Below are 21,392 nucleotides of genomic sequence, written 5' to 3'. Positions count from 1 at the left end.
GGTTACCAGGACAGTCTTTGTTCCTAAGGATGTATGATTCCCCATAATGCGCAACTGCTTACCAGCGAGGGGCAGTTGTGTGCATAGGTCCGCTTCTCTCAGCTCGAGCTTCTCTCCAGCTCCAGTGCACCTCTTTCCAGCGACATTCTGGACAATCTTCTCTGAGCAGTTTGCTGAGTTTGGCCGAACCTATCTTCATGAGACGGTCAAAGTGCCTGTTCCCGTCCTGGTCTCCATTCTGCCAGCCTGTTCCTCTTCACTCCTTTTTCCTGCTTCTTTATTGATGACATAAGTTCATCGTGTTGCCTTTCTTTTTATCTTGAGGGCAGGCTCCTCTCTTATACCCTTCTCCAGCAGTTCTTTTCAAAACAACTTTTCATTGGTCAAACAACTTTCAATGTAACAACTCGCTGGTGACAACTTAAAGCAAGATATATTGCTCAAAAGGATTGGAAAATGAAGACTTGTTTGTAAACAAGAAAAGGAATGGAAAATTGAGACTGTTAAGTCATGGAACTTAAAGGATTGTTCATTACTTTTTCTGATTGTCGTATGTCGTATGTATAGGCATACTCAGGTTTAGTATGTAAAGCAATGTTCTGTATATTTAGAATGTTTGATGTTTGTGTGTGCGTGTTAGTGAAGCATAGACTCCCCGCACACCCAGCACTGTTTACTTGCCTTTTATACTTTTTATGAATATTCCTTTTATAAATATTGCTAAATTCAGATTGAGTTGAGACTTCATTTATAACACTGCTATTACAGTATGACACAAAACACGAAGAATTGAGATTAAATAAAGTGAATGTAGACTACATGAAATTAAATACTCTATTTGTAATTAATTATGGTGATGTTTAGTTTTGATTTATAGTACTTCAATAATGTTAAGGGAACTAATTTAGAAACAGGCACAGTGAGGCAACTATATTTTATTTGAATTTGCAGTTCAAAATTTGAAGATGGGTTGAGGAAGAAGATGGATGATTTGAACAAATTTTAGTGTATTTGCCGTAATATCTCTAAGCCTTAGTTTCTATATAATTTTAGTGGGAATATAGTTATTTATTGTAACATTTTTAATTTTCTTAGCATTGTGTTGTACTTTATTTAAATTAGGGTTATACTTTTTTTCTTTTTAATTAATGTCTTTTTTTCAGTGAGTAATATGAACTATCATAAACTGTGTTGGACTATTTTTTACTGTTTATATGTCAAATCTATCTGTTATTTTAAATGCAATGTGTATTGATTTCCCAGCTGATACATTTTCTTTGTGATCTGAAGATACTACTTCGTTAAGATCCTTGATGAAAGGGTTGAACACTATTCCAACTCTTCAAAGATTACTTACATGTAAAAATTTTTACCACTGTCTAAACCCAGGGTTCCCAGTTGGGCTTCTCATTGGCAGAATATTCAGTACAGGTAACTCATGTTTTGTGCAGTACTGTTGGCGTTTTTATTTTATTTTATTTTATTTTATTTTATTTTATTTTATTTTATTTTATTTTATTTTATTTTATTTTATTTTGACTGAAGTGTCTGATTCTGTAACTGTACCAGAGGTAAGGAGTATTGGTTCTGTCCTTGTACCTTAAGTGAAAGCTCTTCTATGACTTCAGAGTAACATGGATCTCAGAGAGATGTGTTCCTAGAATGATTCCTACCTACTTTTTGTAGAGAGACCCCAGAAATTCTCTAAAAGAGTATAAAATCCTAGTGGTAGGTCCTTAACTCCACTGAAATGCTCAGTCTTAATACACAGGTCTGCCAAGCAAACAGTTTATGCGACTACAAAGTATTCTCAGGAGATTAAACAAAAGGTCATTTTATGACAAAGATTCCATTTATTTTGACCACTATTAGTTTCATATTAATCAAGTTTAGTCTTCTCATTCAGTACAAAGATTTCACTGTATTATCACATAGTCAGTTTACGTAGTCTGGAGAGAGACAAGAAACAATCTAGCGAGAGTGTGTATGTAAAATAATAATGATCTTTTTTTAACACACATGTACACACAGACACACACATAACAATATAGTCTTAGCTTGAGAACATGGTCAATACAGAACAGATTGGCTGCTTTTTCTAAAGCTACTTACTTTGACACCTGAAAGAGGAATTTTGCAAGCAATGCAAAAAATGTTATCACCAGACAAGTGGATGTGTAACACACATTTTATGAAATACAGATAGAAATGGACAGATGAAGCTCCTGACTCAATGTGATACAGAAGATACACATTCCTACAGGAATAGAATTGACATTTTCAGTCAGTTCAAGACTGGAAATACCCCAAGGACTATTACATAATAAATAAAATATCACCAACAGTGATGAGTTATTCATGATGCTGTTTGCTGCCATAATCTCAAAGAGTCTCTTCTGAAAAGATACCACATATTGGAAGTTGAAAATTTTTCATATTTTTAGCACTTCTATCCTGTATGCTGCTAAAAACTCCATTACAGCTTTATCTCTGTTATAGTTGTACTTATTTTTCAGTAAAGAATGCATGACAGAAGGAAAAGTTTATTTATTTGTTTCCAAAGGACATTTGAAACAGTATTTCAGTATTGATAGGAAATGAATCATTTTTGTCTATTTCTATCATTGAGTTCTACTGTTCACTCATATTTGGCTTTTTACATTTAATAATGCAGATTAGTCAATCCATTATCTAATAGTTGATAAAACATAATATTCAAACAAGAACTTTCCAAGAGGAATTTTTTTTCTTTTATTAAATCAGCATAGTTAACAAACTCTAAATGTTTGCAGTTTGGACTTCATGCAAAGGAAAGTAAAAAGACCAGAATGTGTTTGGGAAGTATATACAGTCTGACTACTAATTTCAGAACTTTCTGAGTTTATAGCACTTCAAAAGAAGCTTCAGCCCACAATTTTTATTACTATTAATAATAGTTAATAATGATAATTTGAAGTTAGGGAAGGGAGTGGACACATACATTTACAAAATATGACAGGTGTAAACACCTATTCTTTCATGCAGACCTTATGATTTAGATGGATTTTTTTAGATGGATTTTCTGCATGGAAGTGAAGTTCAACTTTACAGAGATATTTAGAGAATTGATCCCATTGTCAGTTGATAATCAGAGTTACAACAAGCTCTGATAATCAGAGCTGATGATCAGAGTTACAACGCAGGTACAGAGATCAGTAAGAAGTTTCCACTGCTCTTATGTTAGATCTTTCCCTTTCCCTTTCCCTTTCCCCTTCCCTTTCCCTTTCCCTTTCCTTTTCCCTTTCCCTTTCCCTTTCCCTTTCCCTTTCCCTTTCCCTTTCCCTTTCCCTTTCCCTTTCCCTTTCCCTTTCCCTTTCCCTTTCCCTTTCCCTTTCCCTTTCCCTTTCCCTTTCCCTTTCCCTTTCCCTTTCCCTTTCCCTTTCCCTTTCCCTTTCCCTTTCCCAACCTGACTTTTTCACTTGCATACTGAGTAGGAAATGGTTAGAGGTACAGGGAAGGGATCATCTGCTCTTGCATCTTCCTTTGCCTCTGGCTACAGTTCTGATCTGTCTGTATTCACACATTATTAATAATTTCTATCTGAATCTATTTCTGTAGCACCCAAAATGGTTTAGATACTATATGAACATGAAAAGGGCACAGTTCACACCCTAACTATTAAAAAACTAATCATCATCATCACTGTCTGATTCATAATAGAGTCATCACAAAACATCAACTCCAGTGACCAAGCAACTATTCCAGTTGTATACATAGAATTTTTGAAATGTGTCTTTTAATATTCTGGTGTGCAATGCTTTCTGTAATGTAGAAATGCTGATAAAGTTAATATTTTTGAAATTATCAAAGGAAATTGAAAAGGTAACTTCATTAACTTCATTTTTTTCTTTTAAACTGTAGAAAATTCTCTGGTTTTGTAAGTATGTCTTCCCTTGGGCAGTGTGGAATAAGTGGTTATGAAGAAAACATATGGTAGTGTGTTTTTTTTTTTTTTTCATTAAAGAAGAAAAATCATTTATGAGTAGTTAATAAAATAACATGTTGTGAATCTCTGAAAGTGGCCCTTCTTTTACTGTAGTCAGAAAAAAAAATAATAATAATTACAAAAATAATAATAATTAAACCCTGAAAAAAGTTCTCAGTACCAAATCTCATGATAAGCATAGTTCTATTCATCTTCTCACATTCTTTCCCAAGTAATTCTCTCAAAAATCTAATTCTTAATCCTCATTTGATTACAACTTGTATTATTGTTTCAATAAAATACTGCATTTGCATCTCCATCAGAAGCCAGGAAGCTGAATCAAGTTGAAAATTTTATAAAATAGTATACTCCAGTGTGTTAATTTCATCCTTTTTAGCCACCTTTAAAAACTAACTGGCACGTGCATGAAATAAAAATAAAAAACATAAATAAATAAATAAATAAATAAATAAATAGTTTTTCCTTCCTTCCTTCCTTCCTTCCTTCCTTCCTTCCTTCCTTCCTTCCTTCCTTCCTTCCTTCCTTCCTTCCTTCCTTCCTTCCTTCCTTCCTTCCTTCCTTCCTTCCTTCCTTCCTTCCTTCCTTCCTTCCTTCCTTCCTTTTCCCAGAGGTGACTTTTTTCTACTTTCTGTTCTTGAATTTCAGGCTTCAGGGCAGTAAATAAAGCATGCACGAGTGTAGCTCACATACTTCAGTGATGAAAGACAACTGGCTTTACATGTGTAACTTTACCACATACATGTGCTGTTATCAGTCAGGATATCCTATTTTGTCTCAAGGTAAATTCTGCCTGTTCTTGCATCAAGACAAACAAACATAGTGACTGAAGTAATTTCTCTTTTACCTATGACTAGACATGTCAGATGCAAACGACTCATCCTTTCCATGGTATCTGCAATGGAAGGTCTTCCTTACATGCTGTGGCAAATAAGTTGTGGTCCTGAAAGGTCAGGAAGAGAACAATGAATCTTGTATGATGCTGCCTCAATTCTACAGAGCCTGTGTCCCTTGTTAAATGTGTTCATGAGCACATGAGGTCATTGCAACTAATGCCCTGATGAATCCCTTTTACATTCTAATGCAGTACTAACTGGCTGTCTAATAAAAGTAGTGAAGTTTGAAGCTACAGCCTTTTCTGTGAGTCCAGATAGTTGTAATGAAGAATAGTCAGGGAAGAAATATACGTGAATATATTAACTGAGTCCACATAATCATAGAATCATAGAATCATTAATGTTAGAAAAGACCTCTAAGGTCACCTAGTCCAACAGTCCACTTACCACTGATATTGCCCACAAAACCATGTCCCTAAGTAATACACCTACCCTTTCCTTAACCATCTCCAGGGATGGTGACTCCACCACTTCCCTGGGCATCCCGTTCCAATGCCTAACCACTCTTTCTGGGATTTTTTTTTCCTAATTTCCGACCTGAACATCTCCCAGCACAACTTGAGGCCAATCTCTCCCTATGTGTGAGGCTGTACGTATGTCTGGCTGGGATGTTAACATTCCCTGCAGCAGCCCATACACTGCTGTGCCCTACACTTGTAGCTAGAACAGCAGTGGTATCACACCAGTGTTGTGTCTGCTGCTGAGCAGTGCTGGCACAGCATCAGAACTCTCTCTAACCCTCCTAGGGGGTGGGCAAAAAAGTAAGAAAAGAAACATCACCAGGGCAGCTGACCTAAACCAACCAAAGGAATATTCCATACCTTGAGATGTCACACTCAGCAATAAAAGGTGGAAACAGGAAGAAGAGGGGAGCGGTGGGCTCCCGTGAAAACGTTGGTCCTCCTCCCAAACACAGGCTACATGCGTTGAGGCCCTGCTTCAAGGACATTGTCAAGCATCACTCATTTCTGGGGTGGGAAGTAGAGAGTAATTTCTTTCCTTTGCACTTCCACATAGACTTTGTTTGTTGTTGTTGTTGTTGTTTTCTGTTTCCCCCTCCCTTTTCCCCTTTCCTTTTTTTTTCCCCTTTAGTTAAATTGTTTGGTTAATAATAATCTTTCCTTAATAATAATAATTACTATTATTTTTCCTTTTAATTAAATTATCCTTATCTCAACCCATGAGTCGTTCTTTACTTTACTTCATCCCTTCCTCATCTAAGGAGGGGGAGTGAGAGAGCGGTTGTGGTGTTTAGCTGCTGTAAAACCACCACAGAAGCCAACCTCCATGTTGCCACAACCTCCTTTCAGGTTATGGTAGAGAGCAATAAAGTCTTCCCTGAGCCTCCTCCAGACTAAACAACCCTAGTTCCCTTAGCCACTTCTCATAGGACTTGTGTTCCAAGCCCTTCAACAACTCCATTGCGTTTCTCTGGACATGCTCCAGGGCCTCAATGTCTTTCTTGTACTGAGGGGCCCCAAACTGAACACAGTACTCAAGCAATAACTTAGATGGGCAAAAATTGCATACAAGCCTTTAAAAATATTTTTATTTCTTCAGGAGCTTAATAAATAAAGTTATAATAATCTACAGTCATAATAATGTCATAATGTATTATAATGTCATAAATAATAATTATTATTTAAGTCATAATAATCTACAGTGATGTAAAAAATAGAACAGAATACTCCACACCATGGTACAAGAAAATAATGTCAAGACAAAGAGTAACAAATCTACTGTTGATGTGGCTTTGTTATAGAAAATTGAACTGGGCCTATAATTTGAACATTGTCCCTGAATTGATTCTTCATGGAAAGAAGAATCAATTTTTGGTGTTCTTAACTTGAACTGAGTTGTTATTGCTAGGCATAAGAAATATAATACAGCTCATATCAAAGCATTGTTTTGCTAGGTTTTGCTGGGACAGAGCTAATTTTCTTCTTGATCAACTTACATAGTGCTGTTTTAGTCTAGTGACTAAAGCAGACTTGATAACACATCAATGTTTATTCATAGCTCAATGAGTCCATGACAAATCAAGACTCCTAAGAAGAGATGCAACATTATGTTCAAGTGGTGGACTTGACCATCAATCAAGCCAAGTGGGTAAAGTCTCTATGGCATGGAGGATGATGACTGAGATATCAATATGGGGAGGCTTGACAGGCTGACTACGTTTCACTACCACAAACATGCCAAGGCAAACTCATTTGTTCACACTAGTGGAAGTGAATACTGCATGGACTACCTGTGATTCATACCACTGTCCAAAACATCATTTTGGGTCTTGAAAAACAAGTCTTGTGGCAACATGACACCCCAAAATAATTGAGTCGGATGATGGAACTCATTTCAGAAAAAAACAAATAGACATCTGAGCCAAGGAACATGGCGTTGATTATGTGTGTCATTGCACTCATCACACAACAGTCTCTGGGAAGAGTGAATATACAATGGAGTGTTAAAAAATATACAGATAGCAATATGTTCTGGGATATTTAAGCACTGGGATGCAAATTCAGCAGAAGTTATTTGGCTAATTAACACTAGAGTATCTGCTAACTGACCTGGACCTACCCAGACAAACACCTTACATACTGTGGAAGAAAATGAAGTCCCCATAGCATGCTTTAGCAACTGTTGAGGAAAATCAATGTGTTTACATCTTCTTTGGGAAAAGTCAAAAAGGTCATGTGATTGTTTTTGTTCTAGTCACTGTCACTTGGTTGATAAAATGGATGGGGAAATCCAATGTGTGCCTCAAGGAGATTTAACCTGGCTGAAAATAATCCATGATTTGTGTTGTATGATGCTGTAAAAAAAAAAAAAAAAAAACACTGTTTCTCGCTCTATCCCACCTGCAAGTAGGCAGGGCATGGGCAAAAAACTGGGAGGAGACTCTGCCAGAACACCTGACCTGAAGTGAACAAAGAGATATTCCATAACATATAAAGTCATACTCAATGGAGAAAATTGAGAGAGTGTCCTAAAGTTGCCTTTGCTTGATGACCAGTTGTTGAGTATTGGTCTGCTGGTGGTAAATGACTGCTTTTGCACCATTTGGGTATTTTTTTTTTTTTTTCTTCATGTATTAAACTGTCTTTATCCCATTTAACAAGTTTCCTTTATTTTTCCCAATTCTCTCCCCCATCCTACTGGGTGTGGAGTGAATGAACGGTTCTGTGGGGCTTAGCTGCCTACCTGGAATAACTCATCACAGTTGTCAACTACAAATGGTACACTTAGGATGTTATTTAGGGATGTTTTGAGTAATGTGATTTTCAAATAATTCTCTTTCCCTCTAACCCAATAACTAAACATTTTACCTACAGTAAAAGCAGCAAAGTCTGTGTCCTAAACATGCTTTTTTGTATGGCTGCAGAGCTAATGTGTAGAGAGAATTTAGTGGCATTGGTGGTTATATCCTCCAATGTGAAATGACTTTTCATTTATTTTGCATATACAGGAATAATTCAAATTCAGTTTAAATAATAATAACTGGGAAGAAAAAAAAAAAGAAAAGGAAAAGAAAAAAAAAGATAATTGTTTTGGTACTCATCCAAAAAATCCATAATTTATAAAAGTTTATCTGAAAGGAAATGACTCAGAAGTAGAAATCTGTAGTGAAGACATTGTCTCTAATGGCTGAAATAATGCCAGAAATGCAGTAAAAGAATAATTTTTAGCTTGAAAACTTATGATGACCCAGACAACTGTCTAATTAATAAATTATTAAAATAAACTCGAGTCCCCCTGTGAAGACCAGTGTACATGCATACATGCATGTGCACACACACATTTATATATACATATGAAATTAGAGTTGAAAAGTTTTCAGTAAAATTTTTTGGACTAAATAATATAGTTCTTCCCCTTCAGACTTAAAAAAACAGAACAGAAAGATTATCTCTCCAAGACACTTCTCTGATGGATTTCATATATAACAGATACAAAAACTGATTTTTAAAGAGAACCCAGTGCAGAGAATCTGTTTAAATATGTTTAATGCCAGCTAAACATGGAAAACCTGAAAAATAAAATTATTCACTTTTTTTGTGAAGGAGATGCACAGTTTGACATCACTGACATACTGAAATTATGAGTTCCGTCATAATTTAATATTTGTTTTGTGTTTTACTTATAAGAGTGGTACTTTTTGTAGTATAGACACAGCAATGAAATGAGGTCTTTGAAAAATAGGTAGGAAAGTCCTAGTAAAAGTCTAGAGGTTAATGGCTGGAGAACTTTAACAACTATAAGATACAAAAAGAAAGAACCTGAAGTAGTTCACTTACCAGCTTTACATGGTGCTTAGGGACATGGTTTAGTGGGTAATATTGGTGGTAGGGGGATGGAAAGCAGTGGTAGGGGGTTGGACCAGATGATCTTGGAGCTCTTTTCCAATCTTTATGATGTTATGATTCTGTGCTTTAGAAGAACCTTGATGGAAAATAACCATTCTATGATTCTATGAAGAATGGTTGAGCAAATACAGTGAGGGTAACAGTCTGACTGTTTACAAGTATCTGGAGCTATGAGGGAAGACCATTCCTACCTCCATAATAGAAACAATAGAAAAGAAAGAAATATGTTATTGAAAAAAATAATATAAAATATTATGGAGCACATATATAATATAATATAATATAATATAATATAATATAATATAATATAATATAATATAATATAATATAAATATATAATATTTATAATATATAATATATTAAAATATAATATAATATAAAATATAAAATATAATATATATAAAATATAATGGAGTACATTATCTAAAATAATGTACTCCAAATTTTAAATGCATTTTTTCAGGGAGAAGAATTTCAGAGAGAAAAAAATAAATAAATAAATAAAAATAAGAGGTTGTGACAGCAAAACTAGAAAGGAAAAAGCAGTCCTGAATTTGAATCAACATGAACATGTCAAAGGAACTTAGATGGCTAAGCATCCTAAGCATCTAAGCCCCATCTCTTTTTTGCCACCATCAGCTACAGAAGTAAGTGGACAGGCAGAATAACTAAGCACTCAGTTGGATTTACTCCTTTTTCCCATCTCCAGCTAGCCAAGATGTGTCCCTAGTAGCAGGAGAAGGTACAGTGAGGAATGGCCTTTCCACTCTATTATAGTGTTTTGAGGAACACATGCCTGGAACACCAAGGGAGAAGCATTTCCAGTTTATGGGAACTGTGATCCATCTGTCAGCATCCCCCACTATACAACAGCTGTCATGTGATCTAATATGATGCCTAATTTTGTTACCAGACTTCTGGAAGTAGATTAGATATAAGAGGAAAAGGCTCTGAGATATTGAAAGTGGATGTTTTTTAATGCAACACCAGAATGTAAGAAAAAAAGCAACGACCTAACCAGGTATCTAGTATCTGGTAACAAAATCGAAAAGTAGGTTTGTCTGGCACCACTTTGTTTCCCCAAATAGTCTCCCATTTGCATATCAAGGTTTAATATTTTAATTTGATTTCTCATTGCTCTAAAAATCTAAACATTGTCATTCCACTGCATGTGAAAACTAGATTAAGATGTTACCTATACTGTCTTAGGTCAAGAAAAATTAGATAGAAGATTGAAAATTAGACTAAATAATCAATACTGTCTTTAAGTGTAGTTTTAAACCAGATTTTTCATCTTATTTCATTGTGAATTCACAAGCTTCTGGAACTGAAATATAAAAAAAAAAACTTTGATTAACTAGCTCTTCCAAAACCAAAACAACATAGAAAATATGATCTAACCAGTCAAGACTGTGTATCTCTGATTATTTAATTGTGATGAATAATGAGAGGGAGACTGTTTGGGTATTCTTTCTGTTCTACCTTTAGTGGAGTGTTATTTTTTTCCCCCAAGAGCCTTTGAAAGAGATTAAGATTTAAATCACCATTTTCTCTGATGAAAAGACTTTATGTCTTCCTCACTGACCTCTGTGTTCACTATACAATACGTTTATACTTACTTAGGAGCTTTGATTCAAGATGAACAAAGTAAAGGGGTATCTTACTCTTAATTGACTTAGGTGTGATATTTCCAGCCCATTCATCTAAAAAAAAGTGGAGAAAAAGGCATTGTTTAGAATGAAAGATACGTATTATAACCCCTAACTTAAGTATTGCTCACTTCTACAGCTGTGTTCTCTTCTCTCTCCTCTTAACTTTGCACATCTCTTTCATTTTGCCTTTTCTTCTCCTATTTTTTTTTGACTAACTTTTTTGTTAGCATGGTGTCTCTTCAAACTATATGTAATTTATTTTAATGTGCTGAAAACATACTGCAGTAGAATACTTGTGCAATAAAATAAAATATGTATTGTTCAAATGCAGTCTACTTGTATACAGGATATCAGATAAGTTCTCAAATAGTTTTTGGTGTTATGGGAGTACTTACAAAAAGAAAAAAAAAAAACACATGAATTTAAAAACTTTTTTCTGTCTAGCATACATTTAATTTAACATTATCAAAATCACTGGCTTATTTCATATTTATTCAGGTCTATGTGAGAACTGCATGTGCGAATATTTTTATTTAATTAAGATTTTGTATGTGAAACCAAAATGGACTACATTTCCTTCCTGCTGTATTTTAGTCTACTCTGTGACCATGCAATACACTGGCAATAAACCTAACATACTCTGCATGGAATACAGAAGTCTTAGACAAGGACCAGCCAGAAACAGACATCACTCTGTCAATCTTCAGTGAAATCAGAGCCTGGATTTGGAATGTAACTCATACAGGAAAAAAAATAAAAAAAAAGGAGTCACACTCATTTCACAATAATACAATCAATAACCCCATTAACCCCATTTCGGACTCATTCTTCACTTGTTAACTACATTTATAAGTTATTTATAACTTATATTTATACATTTATAAGACTCACCCAAAATGAGTCTTTCAGAGTAACACTAATACAAATCAGTAGGGAATATGTGGCAGTGATTTTAACAGCACCCTTAGTGATGTGAGACAATTAGCTACACAGGCCTATCCACAGGTTTATTGACAACAATCAAAGTAATATTTTTAAGTTCTTCATTTAAAAAGATTAATTGTAAGAACCTGCATTCGTATTTTGGGTAATAATACTCTCAAAAATTGTCACTGGTTTGTATTCTATAAAATTATTTCTGATATCTGTGTATTCAGAATGTTGAAGTTCAGTTATTAAAGGTACTGCTCTTCATGGCTGATTCAGAAGTCAAGTTTAAAAACTGGTCAGTTCCCAGATCTTGCTATCTGTCACACAGATAAAGATAAGAACATCAGCAAAGCAGATCTGGGGTAGACTGATTTGACATTTCTGGTTTTCCTTAATGACTTTGGAAATAACAGTATATTCACCACTGTAACTCACATCAGAATGCTTTGCAATGGATGTGCATGTCTTGTCATTTTTGTCATCACTGTTCTCAAAATAGTGTTCAAATGATTGCTGAATATGTTGTTAATCATCTATTTTGAGCATTCATTTGCTATAACATTAAACATCAGAGAGATTTAAGGATGTGTTTAGCTGTCAGTTGTGCTGATCCAAATCCAGAATCATTCCTTGGAAGTGTGTAAAATTAACCCAAAAGTATATATACATGTGTCAGACAAACATTTCCTATCACACTTGATTTTGTTAAACACCATCTCTTCCAGGTTGAATTTTTTTAGGCTTGGCCTTCAGAACTGATTTCAATAGTGTATAAGAATATTCAGCATTAAGATAGCATAGCTTCATCACCCTCTGGTAGTCAGGAATGCTTCCAAAACTCAAAAACATGCAGTGATCTCAAGTTGACACAAGGGTCTTTTCAGGGAATATATGGTCTTCCTTACCTAGATAATATCTGAACTTCCTCTAATTTACACTGACCTTCCTTTAACTTACACTTGCTCTGAATAAGTCCCATCTTCCTCTCCAAAAGATTCAACATTTATGAACAAAAGAAGAATATTTTACGGTTGTTCTAAGGTATAAAATTAAATTTAGTTCCAATACATAAAGCATGATAAAGCCTTAGCTATCTCCTGCTTCATCTTTTGTCCTTGATGTTGAAAACATGACAATTACTTCGGTTATGTGAAAGGCAATAGGGAGAATGGTTAATAAATTTCAGAATGGTCTTCCTCTCTTCTTTAGATGGTTTCTAGAGGTGTTTCAAGATCCATCTTTGAATAAGTGTATAGGCCTCAATATGATGCACATCTTGAGAAACAACCCGCTGATGAAGCTAATTTTGCTGTCTTACAGAACTATAGAATTATAGAATAGAATAACCCACGTTGGAAGGATCATCAAATCCGACTCCTGGCACCACACAGGAACACTCAAAAATCAAATCATATGTCTCAGAACATTGTCCAAATGCTTCTTCAATTGCATCAGGCTCAGTGGCTTGACCAATGCCCTGGGGAGCATGTTCTAGTGCCTGACCACCTTCTTGGAGAAGAAACTTTTCCTAATACAAAGCCCTGTCCCAGCTCCATGCCATTCCCTCAGGTTCTGTTGCTGTGCCCAGAGAGGAGAGCTCAGTGCCTACCCTTCTGCTCCCTTCATGAGGGAGCTGCAGGCCACCATGAGGCCTCCCCTCATCCTCCTCTTCTCTGGGACGAACAAACCAAGTGACTTAGCTGCTCTTCATACATTTTTCCGTCCAGGCCTTTCAGCATCTTTGTTGTGCTCCTTTGGACACTCTGTGCTAGTTTTGTACCCTTCTTCTATTGTGGCACCCAGTACTGTACACAATGCTCAAAAACTTACATTGCACACACTATTCTTGATGAACAGTGTTATGGTGGGTGATATCTATGGTGGGTGACATCCATTATCACATCGTTGTTTTATCTACGTGAAATAAGGTAAGATTGGCAAGTGTCTTTGCAAGTTACTTAAGAACAATATGTCAAATTGCACTTATTCAGTCTGTTTAAAAAATATCCATCTACGGAAAAATATTAAGTAAGACCTGCAGAAGATGCCATTACTGAGAATTAGGGAATGGAAAACAAATGAGTCTTTAAAATACTATTTTTCCTCTGTCACACAGAAAACTGAAATTAAAACAAACTGTTTGGAATAGTGTTAGAAAGGATCAAAATAAATAAATAAATAAACACTGGTAAAAATCTGCTGATTGAGTTACTAGTGTTCTTTTCATAAGCATGTCATCTTTTACACTGAATTGATAACCTAGAATGATTGATTTTTAAAAGATTATCTGAAGTAGTAAAAATATAAGCCAAGAGTCTAATAGTAGAGGAAGGTGCTAGCTTTCAGTTATAGAGTGGAACATTAATAAACCACAAATTGATGTTCAAATTCATCAGCCATTGGCTACCAGTTGTATTTTAATATAAATTCTGAAGTAATATCAAGTGTAGAGTATACTGACTATTTGTCTGGAAAGAGAAGTAATGTTGACCAGTGTCTATGCTAATTATGTTAATACCGTGCACTGTCCCATAATGAGAAAGCACAAGAGAAAGTGCCAAAAAAAAAAAAAAAAAAAAAAAAGTGAAAATTAAATAGATTTATTTATTTATTATTTATTTATTTATTTATCTGTCAATTAAGAACTTCTGGGCTCAAAACCACCCTTATATTATATTATAGTTATTCATGAATATGTAATAGAATTCCATTCAGAGTAGGAAAACAGTGTAACAGAAATCTAAAACTTACTTCAATACACATTTTTCTCTTATCTTCGTCTGGTGTCAAATTTCACTATCTGACTGAAACTTTTGTATATAAAGGTTTTTTGGTTGGTTGTTTTGTTGTTTGTTTGTTTGTTTTGTTTTGTTTTGTTTTTTGATAAAATTACCTTTCATAGTGTAACATTAAAAATATTGCTGTCCAAGTATTGTAAAATATTGCAAGTCCATTTTTTGAGCTACTGTATGCTGAAAATGTAGCTGTTGATAGTAAAACTGCATTAAAACAAAGTCCAAAAGGTGTGGAGAAAAATCTAAAGTGTGACTATCTGTCCATATGTTCCTATGATATGTGTGCCAAAGAGCATAAATTGATTTTCTTTAAAATGCATTTCTGTGCATAATCTATAATTTTTGCTTGTATATTTGGTGTATTTCAACAGAAAAAGTCTTGCAAAGAAGGTCCCATAAAATGACAGTGCCATGTTAAACAAACAAAAAAAAGTTTTCAGAGTAAAGTTTTCAGAGTAAATAAAAATTAGAAAAATCAAGGACTGGGCATAAAAGATTAAATTTTATAACTGATGAAATAAATGCCTATATTGGAATAATTTCACAAGGCATTCTTAAAAAGAAAAAAAAAAAAAGGAAAGGAAAAAAGAAAATCCTGTCACTGGCAAGCAGGTTGATCATCTTTTTGACCAGGAAATATTTACAAAATAAACTTTCTTTTTTTTCATTAAACTTTCTTTTTTTCTTTCTTTCTTTTTTTTTTCATTAGCATTGTGTAGAATGCTAATGATGAAATTAATGATAAGGAGCTGTGAACATGAAATGGGTAACTCTCAGGCAGAATACCTAATATTAAAAAAAAAAAAAATCTGTGTACCACTCTGATACAGCAAACTTAAAACAGACATATTTACCTGCAGTTACCTTGACCAATACTTACTGCCATAAATGTTACACCAATGATTAAATGAATATCATAGAGTCTCAACATCTGTTTTTATTAAGACTGAAGTCCTAGATGATATTTAAATGATTTGTCTATTTCTAATGCAAGTAGCAGAACTTGTTCTGTACTCATTAGTGTTAGCTGTTGAGATGCTGGAAAAAATAACAGAATATTATATTCTCCTGTAATTATGTTCATTGAAGTTATAGCTTTTTAAAGGAAAGAAATCAGAAGTCTGATTTGCATTGGAATGCCAATTGCAAGGGAGAAATGACAAACTCCATGTGTGTTGACAGGGAGGAAAAGACCAGGTATCTCACAGGCAAAGTAGGCAGCTGGAGCTCATGGGGTAAGATCATGATGCCTGGTTCCCTGTCTTCAGGAGGGCACAGATACATGATGATTCAGTTGAGTTAACAGAAAAGGTAGGGTTGCTGAAAAATTGCTGTGGCTGTGTCATAGCATGATACTCTTTCCTGTAAAGGTTTGTGATGCTGGGAATGTCCAGGAATCCCATGGGGAATTCAGCTGTACTCCATGCAGTGTTATTTTCTGTAGTTAATCTTTGTGCATTTTTCTCCTCTCCCATGTAAAAGCACACAAGAAATTCAGATACCATGCCGGCTAACTTCTTTTCAGCCTTTTGAGGATTAAAAAAAAAAAAAAAAAAGGGCTTTAAATCCCTGTTGTTTGTTTGTTTGTTTGTATGTTTATTTTTTTTTCCATTCTTCTTTTGAGCTTAGTCTAGCTGGTATCCTTAATTTATGATCCTGCAGATTTACAGGCAGGGCTCAGCATAACATGTGCTGACTCGTATTTTGCACCTGGTTTATTCTGGAATAAAATGAGATTCCAAAAATTAAAATGTACCTATCCTATTTAGATTTTTTTTTCATTAGTGGAGATAGACAAGGTCGACTGTATTTGTTGTTGTATGCTGCTACCCATCACCATTACTATTGTTTTTTTTTTTTTAATAGTCATTTATCATTAGTTGCTATCAGCGTTTTGCACAGCTATATTTTTTTTTAGGAAATGGTGGCACCATCATTGCCAATTTACTATAACAATTGTTGAAAATAGCTTATACAACAATGCGTTCAAATAGCCCCTGCTAAAATCTTTCTTGATCCTTTCATATGTTCATTCCCCTGGGAATTTCTATAGCAGTGGCTATCCCAAAGGCAAGAATCAGCTGCCCTTACTCAAGAGGTGGCTGTTATTTTCTGAGCTGTTGTTGTTCTTATATGAGACCAACTCACCAATGCCATGGTTTGTTAGTCACTTATAATATCTCGCTCTTGCAAACCAGACTCAAATACAAAATAGGCATTCCCTGCAAGCTGAGTTCAGCTTTTGAAGAGTAAACAAACATTTCATTAAAATGGTCTCACTAAAGACAGGCAGAGAGATTTGAACTGAGCTGTCACCTTGTATTAGTCACACGCATAAATTCTGCCATGTTACAGTGTTCACTTGCTGTATCCCAGAGAGAGCTTGTGCAGGACAGTTCTTCAGGTTTCCCTCTCTTTGTTTTGGAGGTTTTGTCTGGGGAGAGGTTATGTTCCTTGGTATGTCCAGTATGTGTTTGCATCAGTACTGTTGTACTAATGTTATGTAAATATACTCAAATACTGACTGTGAAAGCCATAATTGCTATTAGGCCAGTGTAAATAAATATGTTTCTTAGGAAGACTACTTTTTTTTTTTTCCTGTCAGTTCATCTGCTTTCAGGTCTTAGACACAGCATTTCTTATGTTGATGGTTTCCTGTTTTTTTGGATTCTTTTTCCCCCAGTAGCAACGACAGTGAGTTCAGTCCTCACATTTACTTTGACAGCCTGACAACTGATATCACCAGGCCACAGCTAGGAGTGGTTTATTACTTTTACTAGGATTTATTTAATTCAGCCTCACAGCCTAAGGGGGTGGGGGAAGAGATTTAATTCAAAATTAAATTCTTGTAGGAGTGCTTTTAATATAAGAAAAATGGACAGGAGGAATATGGAGAGAGGGCAGCAAAGCAATGGTTGGAAAAGCATGTAATGTGAATGTGATTATTAAACATAATGAATCATGGAATTGGGCTTGATTAAACATGTATGAATTAAAAATGAAAATGAAAATAAATGGAAATGGAAATGGAAATGGAAATGAAATTGAAAATGAAAATGAAAATGAAATGAAAAAGGAAAGGGAAAGGGAAAGGGAAAGGGAAAGGGAAAGGGAAAGGGAAAGGGAAAGGGAAAGGGAAAGGGAAAGGGAAAGGGAAAGGGAAAGGGAAAGGGAAAGGGAAAGGAAAAGGAAAAGGAAAAGGAAAAGGAAAAGGAAAAGGAAAAGGAAAAGGAAAAGGAAAAGGAAAAGGAAAAGGAAAAGGAAAAGGAAAAGGAAAAGGAAAAGGAAAAGGAAAAGGAAAAGGAACAGACTTCGTAATGTGTATGATAAGGTATTAATAAAACTGTGTCTGAGATTTTTAATGCAGTACTGCCTGGATTTTTTTTTCAAAGTATTGCTTTGAAAATGGTAATTTAAACCAAAGACTAGCTGAATAATTCTTATAAGCAGGGGAAAAAAAAAAAAAAAAGGATGTTTTAAAAGACAACCATAGGAGTAAAGAAGGATAAATTGAGTTTTTCATGGTTTACTTCTATGAGCCCTTTTTTGTTAAAGAAGACTGTGTAAACAATGAAATTCTGAGATCTCCCTACTGTGTTCAAGTATTCCACATTCAGAGAAAGTTCCCAGCCCAGTCCTCTTGTCTGATCATGAAATTTCCTCTCTAACCTGGGCCATCAGAAAAAAATCATTTCTTCCACACAAGCTCCTGAGTCCCAGATGAAGAAGTTCTTTAAAGGTGTATTTCAGTGCTGTTGGTAAAATTAATTTATTAATGAAAACTAAACATGAGAAACAAATGGGAGGGAAATAGGTGATCATAATTATAAACTGTGTTAATCTCTACATTTTATTCACTTCCGTCCCTAGAAAGTTCTTTTGAATCTGTGAAACTTTCATAATGCGCCATGGAGTATGCAGAAAAAGCAAGCACTGTTTAGAACAAACCCAAAGCAGGTTCCTAGCCATGGGGAAATAGAATGTTCTTTCTGTACAGGGCTGAGCAATGCTCTATGTCCATAAGGAATCTCTTTCATGTTTATGAGGTTTTATTTTGTATTAAGTCCTTGCTGAACACACATTAAACAGTCACCTAACAGGGATATGCAGAATTTCATTGAAAACTGACATGATGGCAAGCAATCATCTCAAATAATAACAGTATTGGGACAAAATGACTCCCATATCTGTCTTCCTTGGAAGCTGTTAAAAGGATAATAGGATTACCAAAATATACTCCTTTTGATAATCTAGAATTTTCAGGTTAATATCAGAGCTGAATTTATCCTGAATCAAAAAAATATAAATAGCAACCATGTAATCTCAGGAATGATGACACTGAGTAATACAAGTGCTTCATTCAGCAACATCAATGATCTCTTCCCCACTGTTTTTCCACTTTCAACTTTCAGTAAAAATATAGTTGGTTTAAATATTTTATACATTTAAATATTTTGTATATTTTTAATGAATGATAATCTGAACAGACAAATTCATCAGTTCAGTTAAAATCAGTGTCATGTATTTCTGTAAAGAACTTTGAAAATAGACTAATATCTGTGGAAAAACATCTGGAAAATAAATAATAATAAGGAGACAATCTTAGGAAAGATACAAGTTCCAAAACTCTTATTTTTCTGTACTGACCAAAATCAGTCAGGGGACTGAAATGTTTGATGACAGTTATAGTCACCTTCTTTATCGGTGAAACTTCATTCTTTTTCTTCTGCTATTAAAAGGGAAGAGCCTGTTTCAAAATCACAGAATCATCTACATTGGAAGAGACCTCCAAGATCACCCAGTTCAACCTCTGACCTAACAAGTTCTCCACTAAAACATATCACTACGCTCTACATCTAAACATCTTTTAAAGACATCCAGGGATGGTGACTCCAACACTTCCCTAGGCAGCCCATTCCAATGCCTCACAACCCTTTCTGTAAAGAAGTTTCTCCTAATATCCAACCTAAACCTCCCCTGGCAAAACTTTGCCCATTCCCCCCTCATCCTATCACCAGGCATGTGAGAGAATAGACAAACCCCTACCTCACTACAGCCACCTTAAAGGTACCTATAGAGTGAGATAAGGTTGCTCCTGAGCCTCCTCTTCTCCAGGCTGAACAAGAGAGGAGGGGAGGGGAGGGGAGGGGAGGGGAGGGGAGGGGAGGCCACTGAGCACGGATTTTATGTGCTTTAGCAATGGTTATTTTTGAAGATTTTTTTTTTTATAGAATTTTGCAAAATTATTTCTCTTAAGAGTTGAGCCCATGAAAGTTTATGCTTACAATGGGTTGCTTAGCTGAAGAATTGTGGATGTTGCTTTCTAATGGCATGTGTAGGCAAATTAATGGAGAATTAATTTAGACACTATAGTAAGGCTGTGGAACAGTTTCAATAGAAACCTTTTTCATAAGATGGGCTGATAATTCTGAAAATATCCACAACTACTGCAAAAATGTTCTGTGCTGAGTCACTAGATAAAGATCACAATTGTTACTTTCTCAGTTGGAGTAAATCCCCATTAGTTGCAGAGTCATGCTGTGGGGTGGAAAATAGTCCAGGATGTGTGAAATCTTAGCATAGATAGATAGATAGATAGATAGATAGATAGATAGATAGATAGATAGATTACAGAGAGAGACAGACAGAGATAAGGACTCTGAAATTTGCTGTAATGGAAGTATTAGATTAATTAATTCCATTAACATTTCATTGTTTAAGGAGACTAAATGCTCCACAGTTATGGGAATATAGGCACATACTCTGCAGCAGCCCATGACTCAGAACATAATTACAAGTAAGATACCTTGAAAATCACAACCCTTGGAACAGGGAGAGCAGTGGAGGTAACAAAAGGTGTGCATTTGTCTCTTAGGGCAACAGACACTGAAATTCAGGAAAAGGAAAGAAAAGAAAAATCAACTAAAGAAAGAAACTAAAGAAATGGAAGGAAGGAAGGAAGGAAGGAAGGAAGGAAGGAAGGAAGGAAGGAAGGAAGGAAGGAAGGAAGGAAGGAAGGAAGGAAGGAAGGAAGGAAGGAAGGAAGGAAGGAAGGAAGGAAGGAAGGAAGGAAGGAAGGAAGGAAGGAAGGAAGGAAGGAAGGAAGAGGGAGAGAGAGAAAGAGAGAAAGAACATAGAACATGCATTTCGGTTATGACTTCTATTACTTGTGTTTTGTACTACTCAAATCATCATCAAAAAGTGCAATAAAAGCAGAAAGTAGTTCTGCTGAGAGAGTTCCTGGGGTACTGCTGCACTTGGGAAGTCACTCTTATAGAAACAGCCTGAATGGCTTTATGATCAAAAACTGGTGAGACCACTAGGTAGTGAGTGGGTAGGCAGTCTGTGAATCATGTGTGTTGCAGAAGATTAAAGGGTTATTATTGTATTATATATTGTATTATTTTTTTAGATCTCAAATGTACAAACCAGAGCCCCCAGAACTATCATTCAGTTCCCTATTCATGTAAGTAAGAGTTAAAATTTTAATAATGATTTTATTTAAACAATTCTACTTCAACCAAGGATTAAAGATTTAAATAAAAACTCTGCAGCCTGGTCCATGACAGAGAACACCTCCATGTGGGTTTCAATATGATAATTTTAGAACCCTAAAATCAATCCTAAAATGTGGATTAGTATAGGTCTCCTAAACTAGAAGAGGTAAGAAATGAAATATTCTCTGAGGAGGTATGAAGTTTGATGACAGAGGCCTAAGCCACATCTCAAAGGGAGGAGATGTTGGAGATTTTTGCTACTAAACTTAGCCA

At 35.2% G+C, this 21,392-nt stretch overlaps 1 long non-coding RNA gene across 1 annotated transcript in view; it reads right to left on the bottom strand.

Moving 5' to 3' along the window:
- Positions 1-10,658: 10,658 nt before the first annotated feature.
- Positions 10,659-21,392, bottom strand: part of LOC137848531 (uncharacterized) — a 38,533-nt gene continuing 27,799 nt past the window's right edge. The window contains exon 3 of the long non-coding RNA XR_011091410.1: positions 10,659-10,948. This is a non-coding gene — a long non-coding RNA (uncharacterized lncRNA). The remainder of the gene's footprint in view (positions 10,949-21,392) is intronic.

This window comes from Anas acuta, chromosome Z, assembly GCF_963932015.1.
Source record: "Anas acuta chromosome Z, bAnaAcu1.1, whole genome shotgun sequence".
Lineage (NCBI taxonomy): Eukaryota > Metazoa > Chordata > Aves > Anseriformes > Anatidae > Anas > Anas acuta.
Note: the sequence above shows the minus strand (reverse complement) of the source record. Positions and strands in the feature narration are given on the sequence as shown.